Source organism: Delphinus delphis, chromosome 17, assembly GCF_949987515.2.
Source record: "Delphinus delphis chromosome 17, mDelDel1.2, whole genome shotgun sequence".
Taxonomy (NCBI): Eukaryota; Metazoa; Chordata; class Mammalia; order Artiodactyla; family Delphinidae; genus Delphinus; species Delphinus delphis.
This window is the reverse complement of record NC_082699.1, coordinates 36,495,871-36,518,312: the sequence shown is the minus strand read 5'-3', so window position 1 is coordinate 36,518,312 and position 22,442 is coordinate 36,495,871. Positions and strand designations below refer to the sequence as shown.

At 42.1% G+C, this 22,442-nt stretch overlaps 1 pseudogene; it reads right to left on the bottom strand.

Annotated features, from left to right (window-relative positions):
- Window positions 1–3,924: 3,924 nt before the first annotated feature.
- On the bottom strand, window positions 3,925–10,083 carry LOC132440244 (histone-lysine N-methyltransferase SETD2 pseudogene; annotated as a pseudogene).
- Window positions 10,084–22,442: the final 12,359 nt, after the last annotated feature.

The window sequence follows — 22,442 nt, the reverse complement described above, 5'->3', positions numbered from 1 at the left end:
GACATCGATAGTGACTAAGGAATCTACTTTATTGACCATGAAGTTCAGGAATGGGCTGATACAAAGGACATACAGGGGCATTTCCACCTGCCTTACAACCCCACTGCTGCCGGGCTATGAAGAGACTACTTAAACAACAGTTGAGGTGGGAAACTCACTCTTAACACATGGACACATCCCAGGAGCAGTTATCCCAGTGCCGACGCCATGTTAACCCAGAGGTAACTAGTCAACACTGTTTGAGTTCAACTGTTGACCACCAAAGGACTGTTGCCAACTACAGGTCAGGACAGCAACTCATTTTTGCCCTTCACAGGATCTATCCCCAGGGGGGCATATTATAAATAGCCCTTAGGACTGGCAGGTAAGTCCTCAGTGGTTTGGGTTTGCTGTCCTATTGGGGAATAGGATCAGAAAGGGATTTACAGATTTCATCTGTCTTCTACCCAGCCCCACCTCAGATTACTAAGGTAATTAATCCAGGCCTCTACTGTAGAAAGGCACCATTATACTAACTCTATGTACTGTTATACCACCTCTCCAGTATTCGGCACTGGCTGTGGAGACTGAGGGTGGGCAGGTGGTATGGTATTGCAGGCCAGGACAAAACGCATAGAGAGGGGTGACATTACCTCAGAATGATATTACTGCTTGTATTTTGCTTAATGGTCATGATCTTCCATATATTGTGCCTGTTAGACATCTTGCAGCTTGCCCTACTCTGAGTGAAGGGAATCTGTTTGTGGACTGGGTGACAATGGTGGCCTCACTGAGAAATGAGTTTGATTGCCGGCTTTACAGCAAAATGCCATTGTCAACCTCTGGGAGTCCATGAAAAATTGACTTGATAAGCTCCTGGTTCCAAAGCCCACCTGTTGCACTGTCTCTATTGCATTTGTGGTGTTTGGTTGCAGTTGCACTTCTACCTACCTGTCCTTGGGAATATAGCAGAAGAAGTATGGGCCAAGATCATAGAGGTCATACAGGGTATGTAAGGGTGGAGTGTTTGACCACGCCATTCAAGATGACTGTCCTCTTGCTCCGTATATCCCCTGTTCAGCCAGTACCTGCTTCACTCACATGACTATCCAATCTTCTTAATTATAGGGCTTAATTAGTAACTGCCTATGTGCTTGCTTCCTGCCCCAGCTGCTGGTCTCTCTGGTGATTTATGAGCCAACCTGACCATTAATTCCCCCTATAAATGGTAGCCTCCTCCTCCCCTGGGTAGCAAAGACTGCTGCCATGTCCTGCTTGCTGTCTGCCACAAACAGTGAGGTGTTGCTCCAGGACCTTGCTTCAGGTGTGTAAGATCCCTTGTCCAATAAGTCACTGATGTCTCTTGCTGTCTCTAGGCTCTTTCTTCAGGCTTGAGGCTGGAAACTACAAGCCTTGCAGGCCTGTGGGGTGCAGCCCAACATATGATTTTAATCTTCAATTTACTGGGACTTGTCTTGTGGCCTACCATGTGATCTATCCTGGAGAATAGAACTTTTTCTTTTAAAAGGCTTGCCTGATTAGATAAGTTGGACCCACCCAGGATAATCTCCCTTTGAATTGTAGTCAGCTTATTAGGGACCCTAATTTCATCTGCAAAATTCCTTTTGCCATATTGTTGTATAATTATGAAGGTGATACCCAATTGTATTTACACATCCCTACAATGCTCAAAGGAAATTACACTGGTGTTTACCCCAGGGGGAAGGAATTGTGGGAGCCATCTTAGAATTCTACCTACCACAGACTGCCCCCTGGCCATCTTACACTTCTTATACCACTGAGCCAACAGGTGAAAAAGGTTAATCTACTGGTGTTATGAACTCAGTTACCACAGGAAATTGGTTGCCTTTATAATGGAAGCAAGGAGGATTTTTTCTGGAACCCAGGAGATTTTCTCTGGAACCCAGGAGATTTTCTGAGGTTCCCTTCAACACTTCCATGCCAACAGTAAAGATCAATGGAAAGCTACAGGAACTGGAAAAAGGCAGGATAATTGAGGATTCAGACCATTCAGAAGGGAAGGATTGAATCATTCTACCAGTAAGGAATCTGGATGGAGCTGTGGGTTCTGGCTGTGGGCAAGGAAAACAGGGAATAAGTGGGTGAAGGTGGAAGCTATAGACGTCAATTCTGACCTCGTGAATAACTACAGAAACCAGGACTGGTAGCTTTGCATATTTTCTGTTATATATATGTGTTTATTCTAACTTCTCCTTCCCATTTTAATTTTATATAACACTAGGTGGAGGTCAACTTTACAATGTAGTCTTTAGTGGGACCTAAGACTGAAATTGAGGCCTAATTAATATAGGCAGAAATGGATTCAATGACCGTTGGGGCTTTGTGTTTTACCTGGGGGAAGGGCAAGAACTTCACTTATCAGAGGGTTAGCTGTTTCTTGCTAAAATGTAGTTTCTTTGCTGGGCAGGCATTGAAATGTGTGTAGAATGGTGCATATGAAAGCTGAGAAGTCAAAGGTGTCGACTGAGCTGCTTATGAACTTATTGCTTCCCAGCTCCAAATTCATTCTCTAATTGCACACCCAGAGTGCTCAGTCCTTCGACCACCTTGTAGCCCCAGCCCAGGAGCCTTGGTGATCACCTTGCTGCGGTCTTAAGAGGCACACCGCGTGCTTCTGGCTTCATGCTGTAGCAACCCACAGCCCTCACCATGCACACTCCCAAGCATGACCAGGCCTGACTTTCCTGCCCCCTGCAGGGCTGTTCCTGAGACCTTTCCAAGGTGGGCAATGTCCACTCTGGCTTGGCATCTGCAGAAACATCCCAGCTTCCTCAGCAACCTGCTTACATGCCTTGGCTTGCCTGTGCCCTAGGTGATTGTTTCCTCTTTATCACATGACCATAAACCAGTTCTGGCACAGGCAACCCAGCAAATTTTCTCACCAGCCAGTGGTTGTCTGCAACTGCACCTTCTCCAAAATTCAATTAACTATCAAGTTAAGAAAAAAGGGATTCTGTTGGAGCCAAACTGATTATTATAACCTGGGAAGCAGATTCTCAGAAAGCACTGAGAACTCTTCCACCTGTTAGAGGTTGAAGGCATAGACATCCTTTTTATTTTTTCTTTAATTGATTCTATGTTTTACATAAAAAGTTCAGTAAAAATTGGATAAAGTAAAGTGCACTGTTGTGGCCTCTCCCGTTGCAGAGCACAGGCTCTGGATGCGTAGGCTCAGTGGCCATGGCTCACGGGCCCAGCTGCTCTGCAGCATGTGGGATCTTCTCAGACTGGGGCATGAACCCGTGTCCCCTGCATCTGCAGGTGGACTCTCAACAACTGCGCCACCAGGGAAGCCCAAGTAAAGTGATTTTAAGCAGTAAATCAATCTTGTCAACATAGCACAAGGCTGGCCGAAACCACAAGGCAGCCTGCTCTGGAATATTTACATGATAACACATTAAACCTTGCAGGAGAACTTAAACCTTACTTACAAAGTCTTCTGTGATCCTAGCACGCAGAAGCTTAAAAGCAAAACAAAAGCCAAAAACCAGGAAAGACAAATTATTTTCAATACATTCACATATACCTTAAAATATAATACAGATCGTCAGGGTAAGGGGTCGTAGGTGAGGATGCACATGAGTCTGTGCGCTGACAGCACTGCCAAAGAGGAGACCCAGCCTTGAGAGTGGGGTCAGGCCTGGCCGGGGTCTCAGAAGGGAAGGTCTCAAGGGCCTAAACCCTTGCATCAGATGGCCTCTACCAACAGCTCACAACCAGGGACCGCTTGTTGTAGATGGAGCTCATTTTTGTAAGCTCATTCTGCAGGTTTGAATTCCCCAGGGTGATGTGTCATCAGTAGCACAGCCCTGAGAGTGGGGTGGGGAGAGAGGGCCCACGGGATTTCTTCTCCTCAGAATCTCTCCTACCAGCTTGCCCATCCTCCCACCCTGGCCCTGAAGGTCACTCTAATTCAGTGTCCCGTTTGGGTATGTAAACAGCCCCAAACTTCTGCATGTACTTCTTAATGTACTCCTTGGTTTTGTGTCTCACATTCTCATTGCACTCCATGTCCTCGGGGTTCTTACAGTACTTCAGCTCCTTATTCATAACGCCATGAGTAGCTTGCAAGCTAGGTGTTTGAAATCTTCAGTTGTGGTAATTCTTCCCACTTTGCAGTCAGGTTTCCAGTAAGGGTTCAGGCACTGGACGATGAACTGGGATATCTCTTTTCTGAATACTTCTTTGCTTTTCTTAGCCAGCTCACTGGGGGCATCTGCTTCTGCTGTCTTAGGCTTCTTTGAGGTCTTCATGGGATTTTCATCATATGTTGGGGTTCCCAGGTCCATCTCAGCTTCATGCTCAAGGCTGGCATCATCTCCTGGGCTTTCCCAAGGAGGAGGATCCCACTGAGTCTGCCTTGTGATCACATGGTAGTAGTAAATCTTCCCTTCTGGGTCTCGGGCTGTCTTCCAGTTGGGAGGTAAGACAATGGTTTTTGGTTTGGGAGGAGATGCGGGTGGTAAATCCAAGAGGTTATTTGTCACAACCATTTCAGGTGGCTGTAAGGGCTGAGGCTACCCTGGTGCAACTATTGTAGTCACGGCTGTGGCTGGCTGTACCACCACTCCTCATGGGTGAGCTGTGAAAATCTGTTGTCCCTGGATGTACTGAAGACTTGGCTGGGCATAACTCTGTACAATTGGTGGAGTTGTCTGTGAATAGGGTGACATCACACCATAGACAGTTGGACAAGCCTGTCCTTGATAATATATGGTTGCTTGAGACTGTGCAGGAGAGTACTGCTGCTGTACACTCATGGACTGTTGGTTTGAATCCCAAACACCATAATTCTGTCCCTGGACTGGGCCTGGGGCTGGCACTGGCAGGATGGTGACACTGGGGTCTTGGTGTACCACACCATCACTTTGGGCCACATACTGTGAACTGGAAACTTCCACAGGGGCTGCCACATGTGGCACCACTGGCACAGGTGGAGGGGCAGCAAGGGGTTCTGTAGAATGTCCCACCAAGGGCTGAGAATAATCTTAAGGAGAAGGAGAACACACAGGATCCATGCTGGGTGTGGGGAGGAGTACCTTACCAGCATTAGGATTGCTGGGATCCACATAGGCCTGCATGGGGTAACCTGGTGGGTAGCCAGCAAAGTGGTGATGAGGGGCATGGTAGCCAAGAGAGTCATAGGGCAGTGGAGACGTCATTCCCAGGTTCTGCATCTGCTGCTGTTGTTTTTGAGCCTCCCGCTGAGCTACCTCCTGCTCAAACAACTTTCGACGCTCCTCTGTAGAAAGTTGATTGCGATCTTGAATTCGTACTTTCTTTTTAGAAGTTGGTGTATCATATCTGCCACCTGGCCTTTTTGTTCCCCGCTCATAGGCAGAAGAAGGTGGTGAGAGGGAACCCCTTCATTTCCTTTTCTCTTTATTTTGAGTTTGTTTGTCTGGGTCTCTCTTTCTTGACCTGTTAGGAGTTTTGGGGGCAACTTTGATCTCTGAAGCCAACAGCATCCCTTCCTTGTTCGGTTATTGTGCTCTCCTTTTCAGTTTGCTTTTTCTTTGGAATTCGATATACCTCCTTTAGGTCTTTCCAACTGTCCAGGAGCTTGGTGGCCAAATCACTTATATCTACTGTTTTATGTGGCTGTTCCTGGCTCTTCTCACTCTCCACATCAGGTACACCCTCCTCTTCATCTTGGGATGGTGTTTCCTCAGCAATAGGTTCGGCTAGTTTTGTGCCATTGCTCTCTTTAGGCTCTATTTCAGTGTCAGCCTCTGGTTCAGATGTGGGTAGCTTAATGGCCTCCACAGCAATTTCACTATCAACTTTGATTCAGGCAGCTGTTGTGTGAGTAGCTGTTGTTCCTCTTCTTCTATAGGGACGTTTTCTAACTGGTCAAGGTCCTCTTTGCCATCCTTGCCTTCTAGCTCACTGATAGCATCAGAGATCGCACTGTCCATGCCATTTTCACTTATAATTTTAAGTCTGCGAAACATTAGCTTCTTGGGGGTGTCTGTGTCAGCTTCTATGCTCAGCTTAGAGAAAGTGTGTGAGCACGTGATGTATTCTCCGTAGAATACCCATCTCCTTCTCTCAGCTGAGGGACAGCGGTCTTGGTTTGAGACCAACGTTGAGTAATAGGAAGTACTTTGCTTTCCTCCAACATATTTTTAGTAGGAATGGATAAATGTTCCAAAGTCTTTATAATCTCTTCCTGAAACTTCTGGTTACTTTCCCGGCCATCACATAGTTCTTCCATCCAGATCCACAACAAAGGCAGCCCATGACGTTCCAGAAAGGACTTCAGCCAAGACTGTGAATGTGTGTTCTGTATGAGCTTGAGACAGGTAAGTTTCTGTTCCAAAGTTTCAATTCTAACCATTAGCCAGGATAAGCTGAGCACCTGGTTTTTATCAGAGAGACCCTTACCATTCTCCATCAGAGCTTCTAGCTCTCCATCCACCGAATCCTTCTTCCGAGATCGTTCTTTCTTCATTTTCCCTCCTGCTGCTCTGATGTTGACTCTGTTCTCTCCTCCCAGGTAACCCCGGCAATTAGCCAACCCACAGAAACATCTCTGTGCTTCCTTCCTGAACTGATAGTCAAATGTTAACTCTGAGCCTGAAGGAACCAGTTTGGTGGTAAAAATCCCAACTCTCAGTTGTCCGTTCACAGTCCATTTTTGAGTCTCACAGTTTGGTTCATAGCTGTGATTCATGAACGGGAGCAATTTCCTTTTTGAGGGGCATCTATTATCTCATCATTCTTCAGGGCCATGAAATAGTAGTGGATGTTTTTGTTTCGTGCATACTCCTTTACCCGGGCTTTAAACTCTTTATGATCAAGTACCTCTCCACAATATTCCAGGACAAAGGTGTTCGAAGGAAGGTCTTTAGCAGGTCTCAAGCCCCAGCCTTTCTTTTCTGTGAGTATGACGTCCACATCTGCATGCTGTTTTCTTTGAAACCGTCTATTGGAACAATAATCCCCATTTGGACAACGAGAAGAACATTCAATCATGAGAAGATGATTAAGACAATCTTTCCCACATGCTATTTCACCTTGAGCTCTTTCATCTTTAGAAAGAGGTGTACACTCACACTGCATTCGCTTAATATCCCGATGGGATTTATTCTTCTTTCTTTCTGTTAAATAAACATTTTATTCAATCAGATCAAAGTAAGAAGGCATCTTCCCTTGTTTGGCACACTCCTTCCACCACTCTGGGTCCCTGAAGTCCTTCATGACACACAAAGGCCCAACCAATGCTGAGCTTAGAGGCACTGCTGTCTCTCCCTGCTCTACCTCCACTCTAACTTTCTTTCTGTCCTGAAGCTCACCATCACTTTCAGAATCACTCCCCAATTCCTGTCTCCTTTTTTTAAGAGGCCCTCTATCTTTCATATCATTTTTTTCTAAGTTTTTCAAAAGATCTTTCTCCTCATTCACAGCTAAAGAGTCCTTAATGGAATTGCTGCTTATTTCAGGTGCTTGCACTGACACCTTGTCCTTCTGAAGGGACAGAAAAAAAATATTGGGCTGGCCTGAAAAGTGAGATCCTCCACGTTGATCCCAATTCTCCTCCTCTTCACGGTCATCTGTTAAGGAATCTGGTACCTGCCCTTGAATTCGGTCATACACAACCCCAGTTCCAGGTGGTCTACCTGCTGATCTTGGATCCCAGTAGCCATTGCCTTGCCAGTAATTACCTGTCCCACTATACTGTTCTGCACTTTGCTGATACTTGTGTCCACCACAGGCTCCATAGCTGCTGTCAGGTTGCTGATATGTGATAGTAGGCTTTTCTTGTTAAGAGAAGTCCCACCTTAGATTTCTGAGCTCTTCTGATGATGAACGGAAACCATCCACTTGGGAGATCTCACAAGAAGAAAAATTTGACTCTGTTTTTCCCAGTCTACTATCTGGCCTGTTAGGGAAAGTGGTCTGTTGCCGAGACTTACTTGAGACATCTTCAAAATCATCAGAAGAATAAACTGGCAGCTCTTCTTTCTGCCTAGAAGTTATTTTGGCTTTCACTGCTTCCTCAGAGTTTGGATGACCTAGAGGATCATATTTTATGTCTGTATGACTGTAATATCAACCCCATCACTCTGAGGATGAGCAATTTCAGACAGGTGATTATCTATCTGTTTTTGGCTGGGCTGTGTAAAAGAGATTTCTGAATTCTTCTCTGTTGCTTCATGAAAGAAGAACTTCTCAGTTTGAGGACAGGCTTTACTTGCTATACTCTCAAATTTTTCCTCATATGAATGCCTCCTTGGCTCCAATCGCTCATCTTCCCAGTGGTCAGAATAGTGTCTGTAACTTTGACTGCTCCGAGAAGAACAAGGACTTGTTTCTTCCATGGGAAAGTAGAATTCTTTGGCACAACCACAACAGACTGAAAACAGTTTCTTGGGATACTGCTATCATCAAAATCTGTATCTTCCGAATCACTTTCATCACTTGAACTTTTGGAAGAACCAGAATAATCTTCATGGACAGTGGATACAACCTCTGAGACATGACCACTACTGTCACATTTTAAGGTATATATTACACCATCACTGTCCTCCATGATTAAATTCAAATCTCAAGAAGAAAATACAACTTCTGAGTTATCAGAAGTACATGCATGTCCTCTTCCACCTTCTTCATCTAAAGAGATTTCTGGTCTTCCTCTTCTATCAGGCAGTATGGAGTTCCCTTTTTCTTGAGTCTCTTGCACACATTTCCCAGATAGTCCATTATTATGCCTGTTTTCCCAGGAAGCAAATCCTCTTCCTGAATGAGGAAGACCACTAGCTACTTCTATTATTTCTTTCTCTGCATGCTTTAAAAAACTCTGAGCTTTTACTCTTCAGCACAGCATCCAAAACTGGAGATGTATTCTCTCCACATTGCAAGAGAGTTAAACTGTCTACGTTTGTCCCTCATGTAAGACTCTGAAGAGATGAAGCAATACATGAGCTCCCTGTAGGTGGAAATAAATCATCAAAATGATTAACAGAAGCTGAACTAGTACTACCAACACTCTGCATATATTCTCCACATGCAAATTTTGAGTGCTGATCTGTCAGACTTCCATTATCACATATAACTGTTTTTGATTTCAAATGCACATTCATAAAGCTATTTGAAGAAATCTTCATTACTAAAGGCTCAGTATTTTCAGCTCCGAATGACACAAAGAAGGGCAGTTGTCGTTTGAAGTACAGTATATATCTGAATCTTTGGTTTTACATCAAGAAACTCTCACATCAACTGGTTCTTTGACTATTGTTTTGGAATAATCTATAGTCATAACTGGCAAAGATATGAGTTGATCCTGGTGTGGTGACACTGGAGGTTCTGTTTCTCTAAATGGGCTTTCTGACTTACTATGCTGCATGCGAGTATCATCCAAGTTTTTTTCTTTACATCTATTAATGTTTTGAAATCCATTTGATGAAAGCATGCACGTTTTGACCAAAGGGGATACCTCTGATCCATTCACACTATCATCAGAAGACATCAAAACAGTGTCACGTTTAGAAGCGCAAAATGTTGCCAAATCAGATTCTGCCCCAGGAGATCCGTTTATATTAAATTTGGTGGGACAATAACTTCTTAATTGATCATTCTTCACTTTACATAAAGAGTCTAATTCCTTAATACTGTCATAGCTATCATGTCCTATAAATTCAGACTTAAAAACAGGTGATTCATCTAGCTTTTTAAAAGTAGGTGAATCATTTAATCGATTTGATGGAGATGGCGACCCAATCTTCTCTCTTTCAGGAACTTTACTAATCACTCTTAATTCACTACCTTTTGAACAAGGAGTCTGTAAACTAAAAGAATGAGACTGTTTGATTTCCTCATTCAATTCTGTACAACATAAAGAATTTTTAAATTTATCAGACTTGGTTGCAGGTTTTGAAGGGCAGACTTATAATGGGAAGCACTCTTACTGTGCTTGGAATATGATGACCCGCGTCAGAATCCCTGTTCATTAGTGGGAGAATAACATCTTTTCATTGCTTCATTTTCTGAAGTCCTTTTGGATTCTCCTTCTAATTTTGAAGAATCCTTTCCTCTTTTTTCCATCTCTAAGTAAGAGGACTCAGTTTTACAGTCTCCATCAGATTTAGAATAGGAGGATGGCATCTTATGTCTCTGTAAGAGCAAGGAGGAGACAAGGTGCGCCTTGAGTATGTCTTCTTATACTAACCATCCGAGTCAGAACTTTGTCTTGACCTGTTATCTGTATATGGCAGAGACTAGCGTGCCCTCTCTCGATAAGGGGAACTCCTATGGTAACGACCATCATAATGAGAGTCGTCATAATGGGATCGTTCTGACCGAGAATAGGGTGAAGTAGTTCTAGAACCTCTGTCAGATCTAAAATGAAACCTGCTCTACCTTCGCTCTCTCTCTGGTCTACAGCGAGAAGATATATAACAAGTATCCCTTTCAAGTTTTGAATAGCTAAAATATTTATCATCTCTCTCTGTTTTAGATTGTGAAGATTTGAGGAGCTCTGCTTAATGTGTAATGCAGATGCACACTGGACATTAGGGAAGGAGAAGGCCCGAACAGAATTCTGTGTTTAATTTTTTTTGTCCTGCCTTTAAATTTTATTCCAGCAGAGGTATGAATGCCAGAGGGGGATCCTCTTCCAAGCTTGCCTTTTTTGGGTGCTCTCCCTCTGTCCTAGGGTACTGTTAAGAGTTCTCAACATGCAGTCATCCCTCAGCATGAGCAAGGAATTGGTTCTAAGGCTCCCCCTGCCCCCACCCCCCAGTCCCCTGTGATTGCTGAAATCTCTTATATAAAATGGAGTAATACAGTCTGCCCTCAGTACCCCGGGGCTCCACATTGGAGGATTCTGCATCCAAGGATTCAATCTACTGCAATTCAATTTACGGTTGGTTGAATCCGGGGTGCAGAACCCATGGATACAGAGGGGTAATTGTATTTATTTCACTCTATTATAGCTGAACATTTCTGGTTAAATTTACCGTGGTCTGTCTCCTGGTTGGACCTAGATTGGTAGAGGTGTGATGACTTGTTTGAGTTTGGGACAAAGAAGTGAGCATGAGTAGCACTTTCTCCCCTCTCTTTGGGAATAAGCTGCACACAGAAAGCATGCATTGGGCCCCATTTCTCCATAAATATTACAAGGGCAGGTGGCAAAATAGTCTGTGTCCAGTGCTGTCTGTGGCTGGATGCATATGTCTGTATCATTATGGGCCTCAGTGTAAGGAAGCCCTCTTTTACACAGATATAAGGCTGAAATTAGAGAATGAGCATTATTAGTAATAAAGACAATACATCATGTTCCACATACCTCTTGTCTACTTATGAATTACTTTAGAACCTGGGTGAGGAAGAGGTTAACATGCTTCACTTAAGGGAAGAATCTTATTACTATTTCTTTTGACAAGTTGAGTGTGAATTGGTTTTATCACTTCCTAGGCTTGTTCTATTCATAATTAACATATATTGAAACTTACATTAATATAAACAGACAATCCTGCAATATTTGCTGTCAGAAAATAGATAAGGGACAACCTTCAAATCCAACTTTTGTGTAGTTGGGCCTTCAACTATAAGCAGGTTTTAGTTATTTTTCTAAGTTTCTTATGCTTTTCATGGTGAGTTGAATATCTTTATTATAAAAAAAAGGTTTCTCTGTAAAACTAAACATTTTAGAGAACATATACAACATACATAAGGGTCTCAAAATGCTCACTTTTCATAAAAATGACATCTATTTCCATAGACGAGTTCATCAACATCCTGACAGCTGATGGAAAAGTGACACATAGGCTTTAGGGTCTAGATCACAGATTCTGTCACCTAGGAAGCTTTCAAGTACAGCAAGTAATAGAAAAACCCAACTGAGAATGGCTTACATAGAATGAACCAATTAACTTCCTTTGAAACTACAGAGATACATGTTGCTAGGAGTGAAACTAGAAGCTCACATAATGTGACTTAGAACCTAGTTTCTTTCAGTTTTTAACTGTCCCTTCCCTGGTTTTGACTGTTTTTGGACAAACTCCCTCCCTCCCCCCACCCCCCAGTTCATAATCCTAAACTGACTTTGAGGAACTCTAAGAATTACATGAATCCTTTTTGTGAAACAAAAAGAATCTATATCATATATTCAGCGAAAGTGTCTAAGAGTTACTGATTGGACCAACTTAGGTAATCGTGCCAATTCCAAAACATTCAGAGATGACACATTCAGATTGGCTCTATGAATCAGGGCCTTTCTCTGGGGCAGGTGAGGCCCATTTTCCATCTAAATCACAACGGTGAGAATGGAGGGACGGGGTAGGTACTGAAAAGAAATTCAGGCTATTACTCCAAGAAGGAAGAAAAATAGATACTGGACAGCCATATAACAGGTATTCATTATAGGTACTTCCAGAGTCTATTTCCTATTTACTCAAAGAAATTTAAGACTTTAGGTAGCCCCCAAATTCACATATTTTCTGCATGTTACCTAACATATTTTTAGAAAATAAAAAGGTAAAATAATGTGAAATGATTTAATTTCTATAAGTGATCTTATAATCAAAGAGACCTTGCTACAAAAGTGAAACTTTATCTAGAGATTTTATATTCAGTAAAGTGTTCACATTCAAGAGCAAATTCTCATTCTGATGATTCATGAAGTCACTTGTGATATTCCTTCTTTAGTGTGGTGTTTATATAAAAACATGAGTCTCTAAAATTGCCATGGCAAAAACACATTTTGAAGCTTGATAGCCTTCTTTTCACAAAGCATGGTTTCCATCATTGTCTTGGATCACACTGTACCTTATGTTCATTCTCTGGTACAGAGCTCCAGCAGCTTTTTTTTTTTTTTTGCTTTTTCTCTTGCCCTGCATCTTAATCTTCAAGCATTCTCCTACAGTCATGTTCTGGTTTTCCCTTTGTCAGCCTCCACCACTTCCACTCCCTCCTAGACTCCTAGTACTTTTTTCAAGCTAAAGTTCTTTACATTTAACTGCTGAAATCCAAGAAAGAGCCTGTAGTGAAATGAAGACTTGCAGTTTTCCCCACCTGCTTAGTTGCTTGCATTCTGTCTTCAGCCACTACAGTTTGAATCTGCCTCAAGTCATCAGTGGCATTAATCTTTATCCTACCAAAATATTTACATGGTTGATAACCCCTTTTTCTTTGATCCTCTTATCTGATTGGTCTTCCTCTGTCACTCCTAAGACATAGCCATTCTATGTTCTATGTTCTATTAATTTCTCTCACTGCTCTTTTATGCATCAAATAAACAGGTTAAGTAAGGCTCTGAAAGTACTCACCTTTCTGGTCTCAATCTTTCAACTTCCTCTTCCATTTCTTTTTCCATTACCACATTGACTATTTACTGCTCAAGACATGTCATCTGTGCTTTTCTCCAAGGTTCCCTTGGAAATATTTTCCTTCAAGGCTCAGCTTAAATATTTTCCCTCCATGAACCCTGCTCTAGTTTCTCCAAACTTGAACTACCTCCGATTCCGTTAACCAGGTCCGTGTTCTATCACCAGCTCTTGACCGAGTATTTGCGAAAGCTCTCTAGCTAGTATCCCTGCTTCTTGCCTGTCTTCTACTTATTTCTCCATACTACCTCTAGAACTGTCTCTCATACAATCTGAACCCCTCACCATGGCCTATAAGATCTGGCTCCTGCTAATGTCTATTGGTCCAGGAACTGTGCTGAGAACTTTACTTGAATTAATCCATTTAATCCTATGAGCTACATACTCTTTTAATTTTTTACAACTTTATTGGAGTATAATTGCTTTACAATGTTGCTTTAGTTTCTGCTGTATAACAAAATGAATCAGCTATATGTATACATATATCCCCATATCCCTTCCCTCTTGAGCCTCTCTCTCCTCCCTATCCCACCCTCTAGGTGGTCACAAAGCACCGAGCTGATCTCCCTGTGCTATGCGGCTGCTTCCCACTAGCTATCTATTTTACATTTGGTAGTGCATATATGTGCATGACACTCTCTCACTTCGTCCCAGCTTCCCCTTCCCCCTCCCCGTGTCCTCAAGTCCATTCTCTACATCTGTGTATTTACTCCTGTCTTGCCCCTAGGTTCATCAGAACCTTTTTTTTTTTTAAGATTCCATATATATGTGTTAGCATACGGTATTTGTTTTCCTCTTTCTGACTTACTTCACTCTGTATGACAGACTCTAGGTCCACCCACCTCACTACAAATAACTCAATTTTGTTTCTTTTTATGGCTGAGTAATATTCCATTGTATATATGTGCCATATCTTCTTTATCCATTCATCTCTCAATGGACACTTAGGTTGCTTCCATCTCCGGGCTATTGTAAATAGAGCTGCAGTGCACATTTTGGTACATGACTCTTTTTGAATTATGGTTTTCTCCAGGTATATGCCCAGTAATAGGATTGCTGGGTCATATGGTAGTTCTATTTTTAGTTTTTTTGGTTTTTTTTGTCTCCATTTTTTAAATTTTTTTAAATTAATTAATTTATTTGTTCTTATTTTTGGTTGTGTTGGGTCTTCGTTGTGGTGCGCGGGCTTCTCATTGCGGTGGCTTCTCTTTTTGTGGAGCACAGGCTCTAGGCACGCGGGCCTCAGCAGTTGTGGCACACGGGCTCAGTAGTTGTGGCTCGTGGGCTCTAGAGCACAGGCTTAGCAGTTGTGGCGCACAAGCTCAGCTGCTCCGCGGCATGTGGGATCTTCCCGGACCAGGGCTCGAACCCATGTCCCCTGCCTTGAAAGGCAGATTCTTAACCACTGCACCACCAGGGAAGCCCTATTTTTAGTTTTTAAGGAACCTCCATACTGTTCTCCATAGTCGCTGTATCAATTTACATTCCCACCAACAGTGCAAGAGGGTTCCCTTTTCTCTACACCCTCTCTGGCATTTATTGTTTCTAGATTTTTTGATGATGGCTATTCTGACTGGTGTGAGATGATATCTCATTGTAGTTTTGATTTGCATTTCTCTAATGATTAATGATGGTTAGCATTCTTTCATGTGTTTGTTGGCAGTCTGTATATCTTCTTTGGAGAAATGTCTTTTTAGGTCTTCTGCCCATTGTTGGATTGGGTTGTCTTTTGTTATTGAGCTGCATGAGCTGCTTATAAATTCTGGAGATTAATCCTTTGTCAGTTGGATGCATTTGCAAATATTTTCTTCCATTCCGAGGGTTGTCTTTTGGTCTTGTTTATGGTTTCCTTGCTGTGCAAATGCTTTGAAGTTTCATTAGGTTCCCTTTGTTTATTTTTGTTTTTATTTCCATTTCTCTAGAAGGTGGGTCAAAAAGGATCTTGCTGTGATTTATGTAATAGAGTGTTCTGCCTATAGTGTCTGGCCTTACATTTAGGTCTTTAATCCATTTTGAGCTTATTTTTGTGTATGGTGTTAGAAGTGATCTAATCTCATACTTTTACATGTACCTGTCCAGTTTTCCCAGCACCACTTATTGAAGAGACTGTCCTTTCTCCACTGTACATTCCTGCCTCCTTTATCAAAGATAAGGTGACCATATGTGCATGGGTTTATCTCTGGGCTTTCTATCCTCTTCCGTTGATCTCTCTTTCTGTTTTTGTGCCAGTACCATACTGTCTTGATTAATGTAGCTTTGTAGTATAGTTTGAAGTTAGGGAGCCTGATTCCTCCAGCTCCGTTTTTCGTTCTCAAGATTGCTTTGGCTATTCGGGATCTTTGGTGTTTCCATACAAATTGTGAAATTTTTTGTTGTAGTTCTGTGAAAAATGCCAGTGGTAGTTTGATAGGGCTTGCATTGAATCTGTAGATTGTTTTGGGTAGTAGAGTCATTTTCACAATGTTGATTCTTCCAATCCAAGAACATGGTATATCTCTCCATCTATTTGTATCATCTTTAATTTCTTTCAACAGTTTTGTATAATTTTCTGCATACAGGTATTTTGTCTCCTTAGGTAGGTTTATTCCTAGGTATTTTATTCTTTTCATTGCAATGGTAAATGGGAGTGTTTTCTTAATTTCACTTTAAGATTTTTCATCATTAGTGTATAGGAATGCAAGAGATTTCTGTGCATTAATTTTGTATCCTGCTACTTTACCAAGTTCATTGATTAGCTCTAGTATTTTTCTGGTAGCATCTTTAGGATTCTCTATGTATAGTATCATGCCATCTGAAAACATGACAGCTTTACTTCTTCTTTTCCTATTTGGATTCCTTTTATTTTCTTTTCTTCTCCATTTGCTGTGGCTAAAACTTCCAAAACTATCTTGAATAAGAGTGGTGAGTGTGGGCAACCTTGTCTTGTTCCTGAACTTAGTAGAAATGCTTTCAGTTTTTGACCGTTGAAGATGATGTTGGCTGTGGGTTTGTCATATATGGCCTTTATTATGTTGACGAAAGTTCCCTGTATGCCTACTTTCTGCAGGACTATTTATCATAAATGGGTGTTAAATTTTCTCCAAAGCTTTCTCTGCATCTGTTGAGATGAATATATGGTTTTTCTCCTTCAATTTTTTAATATGGTGTATCAAGTTGATTGATTTGCATATATTGAAGTATCCTTGCATTCCTGGGTTAAACCCCACTTGATCATAGTGTATGATCCTTTTAATGTGCTATTGGATTCTGTTTGCTGGTATTTTGTTGACAATTTTTGCATTTATGTTCATCAGTGATATTGGCCTGTAGTTTTCTTTCTTTGTGACATCCTTGTCTCGTTTTGGTATCAGGGTGATGGTGGCCTCGTAGAATGAGTTTGGGATTGTTCTTCCTTTTGCTACATTTTGGAAGACTTTGAGAAGGGTAAGTGTTCACTCTTCTCTAAATGTTTGATAGATTCGCCTGTGAAGCCATCTGGTCCTGGGCTTTTGTTTGTTGGAAGATTTTTAATCGCAGTTTCAATTTCAGTGCTTGTGATTGGCCTGTTCGTATTTTCTATTTCTTCCTGATTCAGCCTTGGCAGGTTGTGCATTTCTAGAACTTGTTCATTTATTCCAGGTTGTCCATGTTTTTTGCATATAGTTGCTTGTAGTAATCTCTCATGATCTTTTGTATTTCTGCAGTGTCAGTTGTTACTTCTCCTTTTTCATTTCTAATTCTATTGATTTGAGTCTTCTCTCTTTTTTTCTTGATGAGTCTGACTAATGGTTTTTCAATTTTGTTTATCTTCTCAAAGAACCATCTTTTAGTTTTATTGATCTTTGCTATCGTTTCCTGCATTCTTTTTCATTTATTTCTTATCTGATCTTTATGATTTCTTTCCTTCTGCTAACGTTGTGGTTTTTTGTTCTTCTTTCTCTAATTGCTTTAGGTGCAAGGTTAGGTTGTTTATTCGAGATGTTTCCTGATTCTTAAGGTAGGATTGTATTGCTATAAACTTCCCTCTTAGAACTGCTTTTGCTGCATCCCATTGGTTTAGGGTCGTCATGTCTCCACTGTCATTTTTTCTAAGTATTTTTTGATTTCCTCTTTAATTTCTTCAGTGATCACTATTATTAAGTAGTGTACTCTTTAGCCTCCATGTGTTTGTATTTTTTACAGATATTTTCCTGTAAGTGATATCTAGTCTCATAGCGTTTTGGTCGGAAAAGATACTTGATATGATTTCAATTTTCTTAAATTTACCAAGTCTTGATTTGTGACCCAAGATATGATCTATCCTGGAGAATGTTCCATGAGCACTTGAGAAAAATGTGTATTCTGTTGTTTTTGGATGGAATGTCCTATAAATATCAATTAAGTCCATCTTGCTTAATGTATCATTTAAAGCTGTGTTTCCTTATTTATTTTCATTTTGGATGATTTGTCCATTGCTGAAAGTGGGGTGTTAAAATCCCCTACTATGATTGTGTTACTTTTGATCTCCCCTTTTATGGCGGTTAGTATTTGCCTTATGTATTGAGTTGCTCCTCTGTTGGGTGCATGAATATTTACAATTGTTATATCTTCTTGGATCGATCCCTTGATCATTATGTAGTGTCCTTCTTTGTCTCTTGTAATAGTGTTTATTTTAAACTCTATTTTTTCTGATATGAGGATTGCTACTCCAGCTTTCTTTTGATTTCCATTTGCATGGAATATCTTTTTCCATCCCCTTACTTTCAGTCTGTATGTGTCCCTAGGTCTGAAGTGGGTCTCTTGTAGACAGCATATATATGGGTCTTGTTTTTGTATACATTCAGCCAGTCTGTGTCTTTTTGTGGGAGCATTTAATCTAATTACTATTAACGTAATTATCGATATGTATGTTCCTATTCCCCTTTTCTTAACTGTTTTGGGTTTGTTATTGTAGGTCTGTTCCTTGTCTTTTGTTTCTTGCCTAGAGAAGTTCCTTTAGCATTTGTTGTAAAGCTGGTTTGGTAGTGCTGAACTCTCTCAGCTTTTCCTTGTCTGTAAAGGTTTTAATTTCTTCATCAAATCTGAATGAGATCCTTGCTGGGTAGAGTAATCTTGATTGTTGTTTTTTCTCCTTCATCACTTTAAATATGTCCTGCCACTCCCTTCTGGCTTGCAGAGTTTCTGCTGAAAGATCAGCTGTTAACCTTATGGGGATTCCCTTGTGTGTTATTTGTTGTTTTTCCCTTGCTGCTTTTAATATGTTTTCTTTGTATTTAATTTTTGATAGTTTGATTAACATGTGTCTTGGCATGTTTCTCCTTGGATTTATCCTGTGTGGGACTCTCTGTGCTTCCTGGACTTGATTAACTATTTTCTTTCCCATATTAGGGAAGTTTTCAACTATCATCTCTTCAAATATTTTCTCAGTCCCTTTCTTTTTTTCTTCTGCTTCTGTGACCCCTATAATTCGAATGTTGGTGCATTTAATGTTGTGCCAGATGTCTCTGAGACTGTCCTCAGTTCTTTTCATTCTTTTTTCTTTATTCTGCTCTGCAGTAGTTATTTCCACTGTTTTGTTTTTCAGGTCACTTATCCGTTCATCTGCCGCCGTTATTCTGCTATTGATCCCTTCTAGTGTATTTTTAATTTCATTTATTGTGTTGCTCATCATTGCTTATTCCTCTTTTCAATGTTTCTTGCATTTTCTCTATTCTATTTCCAAGATTTTGGATCATCTTTACTATCCTTTTTCTGAATTCTTTTTCAGGTAGACTGCCTATTTCCTCTTCATTTGTTAGGTCTGGTGGGTTTTTATCTTACTCCTTCATCTGCTGTGTGTTTTTCTGTCTTCTCATTTTGCTTATCTTACTGTGTTTGGGGTCTCCTTTTTGCAGGCTGTAGGTCCATATTTCCCATTGTTTTTGGTGTCTGTCTCCAGTGGCTAAAGTTGGTTCAGTGGGTTGTGTGGGCTTCCTGGTGGCGGGGACTAGTGCCTATGGTCTGGTGGATGAGGCTGGATCTTGTCTTTCTGGTGGGCAGGTCCACGTCTGGTGGTGTGTTTTGGGGTGTCTGTGGCCTTATTATTATTTTAGGCAGCCTCTCTGCTAATGGGTGGGGTTGTGTTCCTGTCTTGCTAGTTGTTTGGCATAGGGTGTCCAGCACTGTAGCTTGCTGGTCGTTGAGTGAAGCTGGGTGTTGGTGTCGAGATGGAGATCTCTGGGAAATTTTTGCCATTTGATATTACGTGGAGCTGGGAGGTCTCTTGTAGACCAGTGTCCTGAAGTTGGCTCTCCCACGTCAGAGGCACAGCACTGACTCCTATTTGCAGCACCAAGAGCCTTTCATCCACATGGCTCAGAATAAAAGGGAGAAAAAGTAGAAAGAAGGAGGATAAAATAAAATAAAGTAAGATGAAATAAAATAAAGTTATTAAAATAAAAATTATTAAGAAAAAGAAAATTTTTAAGTAAGAAAACAAAAAATGGATGTAGAGAAGCCTAGGACAAATGGTGAAAGCAATGCTATAGAGACAAAATCTCACACAGAAGCATACACATACACACTCACAAAAGCAAGAAAAGGGAAAAAAAAATAATATATCTTGCTCTCAAAGTCCACCTCCTGAATTTGGGATGATTCATTGTCTATTCAGGTATTCCACAGATGCAGGTACATCAAGTTGATTGTGGAGCTTTAATCCGCTGCTCCTGAGGCTGCTGGGAGAGATTTCCCTTTACTCTTCTTTGTTCACACAGCTCCCTGGGCTCAGTTTTGGATTTGGTCCCGCCGCTATGTGTAGGTCACTGGAGGGCGTCTGTTCTTCGCTCAGACAGGACGGGGTTAAAGGAGCCGCTGATTCGGGGGCACTGGCTCACTCAGGCCCGGGGGAGGGAGGGGCACGGATGTGGGGCGAGCCTGCAGCGGCAGAGGCTGGCATGACGTTGCACCAGCCTGAGGCACACCGTGCGTTCTCCTGGGTAAGTTGTCCCTGGATTCCGGGACCCTGGCAGTGGCGGGCTGCACAGGCTCCCAGGAGGGGGTATGCGGATAGTGACCTGTGCTCGCACACATGCTTCTTAGTGGCGGCAGCAGAGGTCTTAGCGTCTCATGCCGGTCTCTGGGGTCCGTGCTGATAGCCGCGGCTCGCGCCAGTCTCTGGAGCTCTTTTAAGCAGCACTGTTAATCCCCTCTCCTCACTCACCAGGAGACAAAGAGGGAAGAAAAAGTCTCTTGCATCTTAGGCAGGTCCAGACTTTTTCCCGGACTCCCTCCTGGCTAGCCGTGGCGCACTAACCCCTTCAGGCTGTGTTCACGCTGCCAGTCCTCTCCCTGCAATCCAACCAAAGCCTGAGCCTCAGCTCCCTGTCCCCCGCCCGCCCCAGCGGGTGAGCAGACAAGCCTCTCGGGCTGGTGAGTGCTGGTCGGCACCGATCCTCTGTGCGGGAATCTCTCCGCTTTGCCCTCCGCACCCCTGTTGCTGCGCTCTCCTCCGTGGCTCGAAGCTTTTCCCCTCCGCCACCCGCAGTCTCTGCCCACGAAGGGGCTTCCTAGTCTGTGGAAACTTTTCCTCCTTCACAGCTCCCTCCCAGTGGTGCAGGTCCCATCCCTATTCTTTTGTCTCTGTTTTTTCTTTATTCTTTTGCCCTACCCAGTACGTGGGGGCGTTTCTTGCTTTTTTGGGAAGTCTGAGGCCTTATGCCTGCATTCACTAGGTGTTCTGTAAGAGTTGTTCCACATGTAGATGTATTTTTGATGTATTTGTCGGGGGAAAGTTGATCTCCACATCTTAGTCCTCTGCCATCTTGAAAGTCCTCCTGCAATTTTTTTTTTTTTTTTTTTTGCGGTACGTGGGCCTCTCCCTGTTGTGGCCTCTCCCTTTGCAGAGCACAGGCTCCGGACGCGAAGGCTCAGCGGCCATGTCTCACAGGCCCAGCCGCTCCGCGGCATGTGGGATCCTCCCGGACTGGGGCACGAACCTGTGTCCCCTGCATCGGCAGGTGGACTCTCAACGACTGCGCCACCAGGGTAGCCCCTGCAATTTGTTTTTATTTCATATTTCTTTGCTCTAGGTTCAACATTAAGTAAAGGATATAAGGATCTATGACATGCAAATAAAAGAAGGTTTGCTTTATTCTAATACAGAAGTAAAAAGCCAATTAAAAAAAATTTGTTTCTAAAGGTTGAAGTCAAGGAAAAATGATGGAAAAACCTGACTTGTTTACCAGTCCATATTCTTTATTTCTTAAAATCTTTTTTATATGTTCATCTTACATGCAAATGTATAATGCTTGTTTTCCCACTCAGCCTCACACACATCCTGGAATCCCCTGTGTGCTATCAGCCTGGGAATATAGTCCTTTAAGGTTTTGCTGTCTCTGTTCATTGCATATACTATAGCTTTGTACATGTTTATTTTGTAAACATGTGTTCAGTTATATGTGTTCAGGCAGGAATTCAAATACGTGATTCTCATTCTTGCTTTTCAAGAGAATTCTCCTGAGGGGAGAAAAAACAATGTACATGTTTCTCTTCTTATTTGACAAAACCAAAAACAATCCTGGATTTAGACCCTTACAAGGAAATATGTTCCACACAAAGTAAGAGTGAAGGACTATCGTTGTTTCTCTTCTAGCTTTTGAAACTGATTGACTTTTATTATGAGAAAATATAGGCAGCATAGCATTAACTCTAAAATCAAGAGGTCTTTTGTGCTCAATTGCCAGGTGGAAGGGACAGAGCATTTACAGACAAGTAAAATTTCTTAGCAGAGGCATGATGGGGTCGTGGTCATACTTTGTGTTTAAGAATTGTATAATATTTTCATGTTGGGGCTCAGTTAAGAAAAGTATCCATGTCCTTGAGCACAGGGAAAAAAGATAAACTGTTTAAAATTCAAGTTTAGGGGGCTTCCCTGGTGGCACAGTGGTTGAGAGTCCGCCTGACGATGCAGGGGACACGGGTTTGTGTCCCAGTCTGAGAAGATCCCACATGCCGCGGAGAGGCTGGGCCTGTGAGCCATGGCCACTGAGCCTGCGCATCCGGAGCCTGTGCTCTGCAACGGGAGAGGCCACAACAGTGAGAGGCCTGCGTACCACAAAAAAAAAAAAAGGAAAAATAATCCATTTTAGGGGAAAA